The sequence below is a fragment of the Brassica oleracea genome, chromosome C1 (assembly GCF_000695525.1).
Source record: "Brassica oleracea var. oleracea cultivar TO1000 chromosome C1, BOL, whole genome shotgun sequence".
Taxonomy (NCBI): Eukaryota; Viridiplantae; Streptophyta; class Magnoliopsida; order Brassicales; family Brassicaceae; genus Brassica; species Brassica oleracea.
This window is the reverse complement of record NC_027748.1, coordinates 33047543-33053806: the sequence shown is the minus strand read 5'-3', so window position 1 is coordinate 33053806 and position 6264 is coordinate 33047543. Positions and strand designations below refer to the sequence as shown.

General features: G+C 38.9%; 1 pseudogene; it reads left to right on the top strand.

Annotated features, from left to right (window-relative positions):
• The first annotated feature begins 1099 nt into the window (after positions 1-1099).
• LOC106337876 lies at positions 1100-5647 on the top strand (annotated as a pseudogene).
• Positions 5648-6264: the final 617 nt, after the last annotated feature.

Sequence of the window (6264 nt, the reverse complement as noted above, 5' to 3'; positions counted from 1 at the left end):
ATCGACAGTCCGAGTCGGTTTGAAGACGACGCTTGGACTGTGATTTGGTTGTTTCCAGGTTGAAGACTTGGAATATGTCGGTTCCGAGAGAATTGCCAGAAACGAATCGGTTTTAAGACGACGTTCATGTCTCTAGTTTTTTCTCTCCTTAGGAAGCGAGCTTGATATGCGTGGCGATCGTTTCTCGATTTTCGGAGAGTTTAGATCGGTTTGCAAGATCTGGACGAACAGTTATGGGACAATATATCGAGACAGGAAAAATCACCTAAGACTTAGTTCGCTAGACTATCCACCTAGGTTTTACGTTCCCTAAAGTTCTATGGCAGTCTCAAAGGCATTTTTATTTCTTAGTAATTTCCTATGAAAACTCCAAGTCTGATTTCAAAAATTTCAAGTCGCAAATACCTTAGTTCTCTCAAAGATGCAGTTTTGTCTCTTCTCAGTTTTGCTTGCTCATTTTCCCTTCCTCTTCTTGTGTATGTTCGCCTTTTTCGATAATGGTGTTTATCCTTTAAAACTTGACATTTATCTTCCGAACTTGACTGATACGAAGTCAATAAAAAGGTTCAACGTAGTCGTATAGTTGAGGCGGTTAAGGTGTTAAGTTAACCGTTGCCGTATTTCGATTAATTTGAATCCACGCGAGAAAACTAGTCTTTGCGGGTTTTTTTTTTTTTTTTTTTCTTTTTTGTATATATCGTAAAGTTTCAATGGTAACTCTAATTGAGACGAAGCAAGAGACGTTTCGATCGAGATTTGAAGGAGAACACAAAGATGGAGGTAAGGGCGAGTAGGAGCAAGCGAAGGAGTTTAGACAAGTCTTACTTGTTTTCGCCGTAAAATCTCAATGGAAACTCCGATTCAGACGAAACGAAAAGCGTTTCGATCGGGATTCAAAAGAGAACACAAAGGAGGAGCTTTTTTAGGCCTGTCAGGTCGCTATGTAGTGAGCTGGAGGCCTGACAGGTCGCTACGTAGCTGAGTGGAAGCAAGCCAAGAAGAGTCCTACTTGTTTTTGTCGTAATATCTCAACGGAAACTCCGATTGAGACGAAACGAAAAGCTATAAATTATAACACGTGATCTTATGTACTTATACTTATGTCTTCTTCCCATGTATTGTCGTATTAGGTTTAGTAAAGATTTTATTTTTCAGCTCACCTAAACACCAGCAATCGTTACCAATCACTGAGTGCAGTCGTGATCAGTTACATGTTCCAGGGGTAGCAACAAGGAGAACTTTTCAGTGTGCGAGCGGAACGGAGAAGGTTCACAAGACTGTTTACCTGCGCATCTAGTAGAGCAACTGAATGCGCAAGAAAGTGTTGACATTTTGCATCATTCACCTGGTATTCTTCATGAGGAAAAACTATCTGGAAATAGAGATGGCCAGGCTCGTAGCTCTAGTGATAGTGACAGTGAGAGTGATAATAGCGACAGTGGAAATGACAGCGAGAGCAGCAGCGATAGTGAGGCTTCTTCTAACAAGGAAAGTTCTGATGAGGAGGTAGATATCATGAGCGATGGTGATAAAGAGCCTCAACAATCAATACAGTCAGCTGAACGGTTTGCTATTGATCTCCCAGGCCATGGTTCTGATGTAGCTGCCGTCGAGGGTAATGATTCTGATGCTGCTGACTTCGAGGGTCATGATTCTGATCCAGTTGACATCGATGGTCACAGTTCAAATGAGGATCACTGTTCTGAAGCTGACAGGAAAAAGTTCTCGGATGATAACTGGAAAATGGAAGCAAGAACTGGTATCACTCCCACTACAAATGAAGAAGTTGGCATTTCAGGGCAGGAACAATTACCTTCTAGCGACGACAATCTACGAGAGCGCCAAAATTTTATTGGACAGCTGTTTGATTACACAGATAATACAACGAATGATAGCTTAACCAATGACCAGCGTGACATCTCTGAGAGGCTAGGCAAAGATCATGACCAAATAGCCCCTGCTTTAGACAACTACAGTCAGCAATCAGCACGAGTGAAAAACATGAAATCCCAGCAATTACCTGCCGTGGGTAGAGATTCACAGCCTTCAGAGCGCAAGTGTGATGCAGAATATCTCAAAGCTTTTGCCACTCAGATGATAGATCCACTTAAAGGACTTCAGCAGTCGTCGATCCAAAAGTTGAATGGACCTGGTCAGATGAAGCCTGTTGATAGTTCAGGTAGACCAAACATACGCTCTGATAATTTTCGTGAATCTAACGAAGGGGGCCATTTTCCGCATGAAACGATTTTTAGTCGGTCAGGAAAGGCTTTCAGGGACAATCATAGGGATGATGTTCATTCGAAAAACAAGTTTCCAATGAATAAAAAGGATAATGAGTCAGCCTTTCACCCTTCTTTACCTTCTAACACATCCAACAGAAAACTTGGTGATCCCAAGAATGTTTCAGGCTTGAGCATAGGTTCTTCTCCATTGGATAGTCAGAGAGCATATTCAGCGAAATTACCTAAGGGAAATGGACTGGTGCTCCAAAAACAAGATTCGGACTTGGAGTTGGGCGAACTCCCTGAGCCATTGAGCGTAGATACATCATTGAAGCAATTCGATGAGAAAAATTCTTTTAGGCAGTCAAATTCAAAACCAAGCTGATACGTGTGACGATCTTTGTTGGATCAAAACAGAGATTAAGCAAAGGAAATAATGAGATTACGATAATATTATCTCAGAACTGTGTTACAAGTACTCAAGAACCTTGAGAGAATTATTAATGGAGTCTCTCACCTCCCCCTGATACTTGATTGATCTAAACACTAGATAACCCTAACTCTCTCCTCTCTCCCTGCTTAAATAGTAAAGGTCCTGCTTGTCACACACTCTGCGTGAAGCCTTCCTCCGCACGTGCCTCCTCACGTGGTGTGTTTATTATGCGTAAAGGAATATTCACATGGATAAGATATCTCCCGTGTACAGCTGTAACAGTACACGTAACACAAGCACTTCAGAAAACTTGGGTATTGACTCGGACAAACGAAGGGGTAAAACATAGGGATGTTAATATGGGCTCAACCTAACAGGGTTAGCCCTAACCCGGTAAACCCATTTGTAATCTTAATCCTCATTTTTTAAACAGGTTTTAAACAGGGTTGGTCCTAATAGGACCAGAGTTTAAATTCTAACCCTTTTATTTTGATTCACACAACTATTATACAATATTTAATAATGTTTTCACCAAAAAAACTTAAAGTCGAGTTTTCTCGCCAAAAACTAAACAACGAAATTTTCCGTCGAAACCGTAAAATCGAGTTTTCAACTAAAACAACAAAATCGAGTTTTTCCTCCAAAAATGCAAAATCGAGTTTTTCGTCAAAACTTCAAAATCGAATTTTCCCGCCAAAAAATCAAAATCGAGTTTTTCGCCAAAACCTCAAAATCGAATTTTCCCGTGAAAACGTAAAATTATGTTTTTCTGGAAAACCCGTAAAACTCAATTTCACAGTTTTGGCGGGAAAACTCGATTTGCCGGTTTTGACAGGAAAACTCGATTTTTGCGGTTTTTGCGGGAAAACTCGATTTTGCGGTTTTGGTGGGAAAACTTGATTTTGTGGTTTTGGTGGCAAAACTCAAATTGGGTTTTGGCGGAAAAACACAATTTTTGTTTTTTGACAGAAAAACTTTATCCTTAGTTGTGGAGCAAAAACTCGATTTTGCGATTTTGGTAGGAAAACTTTTGATTTTAATGCTCAACAAATTGGATGAAAGAATCATATCATATCTTAATTTTTCTAGTTTTATCTTTAAAATTTAAGAACAAAAATAAATGAAATATTTTTTTCAATTAAATGAGCTAACCCTGGTACCAGCCCTAACCCTAACCCTTGATTATAATAGGGTTAAAATAGGACTGAATTAAAATAGGGTTGGACTTATAATAAACAAAAGAGAGTTGAGCCTTAACTCTGTAGTTAACATCCCTAGTAAAACATCTGTCTCAACAAAGCCAGCTCTTACACATGCCAGCAGCAATGGTATACAAGATTTGCCCCAACACGTTGTTGAAGATTCAGAAAGATCTCAAAAGTGGGCTTTGCAGTCACATGGGCACAACCTTACATGTATAGACACTAAAAACGGTTCACAGAATAAAAAGTTAGAGGATGCAGCTTATAAAGCAAGACAAAAAGAGAATGGAGCAAGAGTAGGAAGCAGTGTGGAAGGTTATGGAGAGACGAAGAAAAAAAACACTTGGCTCCAAACGAGCCTCCACATCCCGCTCATCAAAGGAGGGTAAAAAACATACGTCTGGAAAAATTTCAAATTCTATCAATGGACACAAAGATGCAACTCCAATACCAGGTGACAGTGTTGTCCGGGAGAAGCGAATGACATCATTTAATGAAGAAGACTCTTCTTATTTGACATACGAGAAATCCTCTCACGACCTTAAGAGACCTATTAGTGATCATTTGCAGTGAGTAAACTGAAACTTTAATGCCTGGAAAACTGATTGCTTAGTATCTACCCTTCAATTAGACTGACAATGGTTTTCTATTTCAGGTATAAAGCCTATATGCCGGAATATTTGGATAAATATGATAGTTACTGCTCCATTCACAAGATATTAGATATCTACAGGTAGCTTTATGAACTCTTTTCTCGTAAATCTCAGATTACTCGTGTTGTCCTAGTTTATCAGCTTTCTTGAAATGTATATATTTCCATTTATTCGCAGAAATGATTTTCAAAAGTTGGGCAAAGACCTTACGGTTGCAAAAGGTAGGGACATGGAGAAGTGTAACAAAATTGTGGAGCACTTGAAGGAATCTTATTGCAAATATGTGGAGGTAAACTTCTATCTCTATTCTGTAACCACTTATACATATTGATCTCGCATGGTCACTCTTTTAGTATGTCCGTGGAAGATAGAACTCAACTTATTCACTGAAGTATTCTAGGCATCAGATGAATTCCCATCTTAGTTATCTAAATTGAGATCTGAAGTGAAATTTGGAGACATGCTTATCATTTGAAGAGGATGATGAATTATAAAATTGCTTGCTTGCGTGTACGATTCGGATAATAATGAAAGACATGAAGATCTGAAATTTATCGCAGTATGCAATGTGTTTAAGTGAAGGAATAATAGCTCCACTTGGCCCCTCGATTGAATTTCATAGAAATAAGAGAGTGAGTAGAAGTGACAATCTATTATTTGGAAGGAATCTCCCCAGCTTATGTGCATTTTATCCAATTATGCCAGTTATCATTAGAATTGCACATTATACTTGATGATGACTTTCTTATATATATGTTAATCTGCAGAGGCAAAAACGTTTGAAGAAGGTATTTCTGTTCTCCATGAAGAATTGAAGGTGAGTTACAACAAAGATCCCCCTAAAACAATAGTTTATGCGTTCAACTTCCTCTGCATTTTTTGCTTTGGCTGTTTTTTAATAACAATGCATGTTGATTACCTCTTGCAGCAACTGAAACAAAGAATGAAAAACTATGCATCAACTGACGGAAAAGATTGATGCAAACTCTTTAGTAAAGATGGACCTCATGCTCAGAGGTGAAAAGAGGAAATGATTATAGATATTTGCTCCATTTTAGGCAAATCATCTTCTTGTTAAAGGACTAGCTTTTTTTTTTCTTGGTTTTCTTTCATGTGAAATTAGAAATGATTCATAGGCCCAATTTTGTGTGAGTTGTAACCTAGGGGAGACCTCTCGTAGATTTTGAACCTGTCGATTACAGATATATATATGTAATATGTACATTGTTTCATGATCAATGTAGATTCATCTTCTCAAACTGGGTACGCCTCTTTTACTTTATTTTTTTCTTTAAATACCAACTTTGGAATATTTATTCAGAATTCTCACTACAAGAAAACAGGGGGATTCTGATGGCCGAAATCGTCAGAAATTCGTCGGAATAGACCGATTCCGACGAATTTTCGACGAACCTGTCCGTCGGTATCGTTTTGTCGGAAAAAAAAAATTTGTCAGAATTTCGTCAGAACTTCCGACGACTTTCTGACGAATACCGAGAAACGTCATTCTGACGAACTTCCGATGATATTACGATGCGGACACACGAGACCAGAGTTCATCGGAAAGACTATGTACCGACGGAGAACGTTCCTCAGACAATTCCGACGTAGTGGATTCCTCGGTGTATTCCGACGAACTTTGGGCGTCGGAATATACCAACGGACATTGGTCGTCGAAATATACTGACGGATATTTGTTCGTCGGTATATTCTGACGGAAATTGGTTCGTCGGTAAATTCCGACGGATATT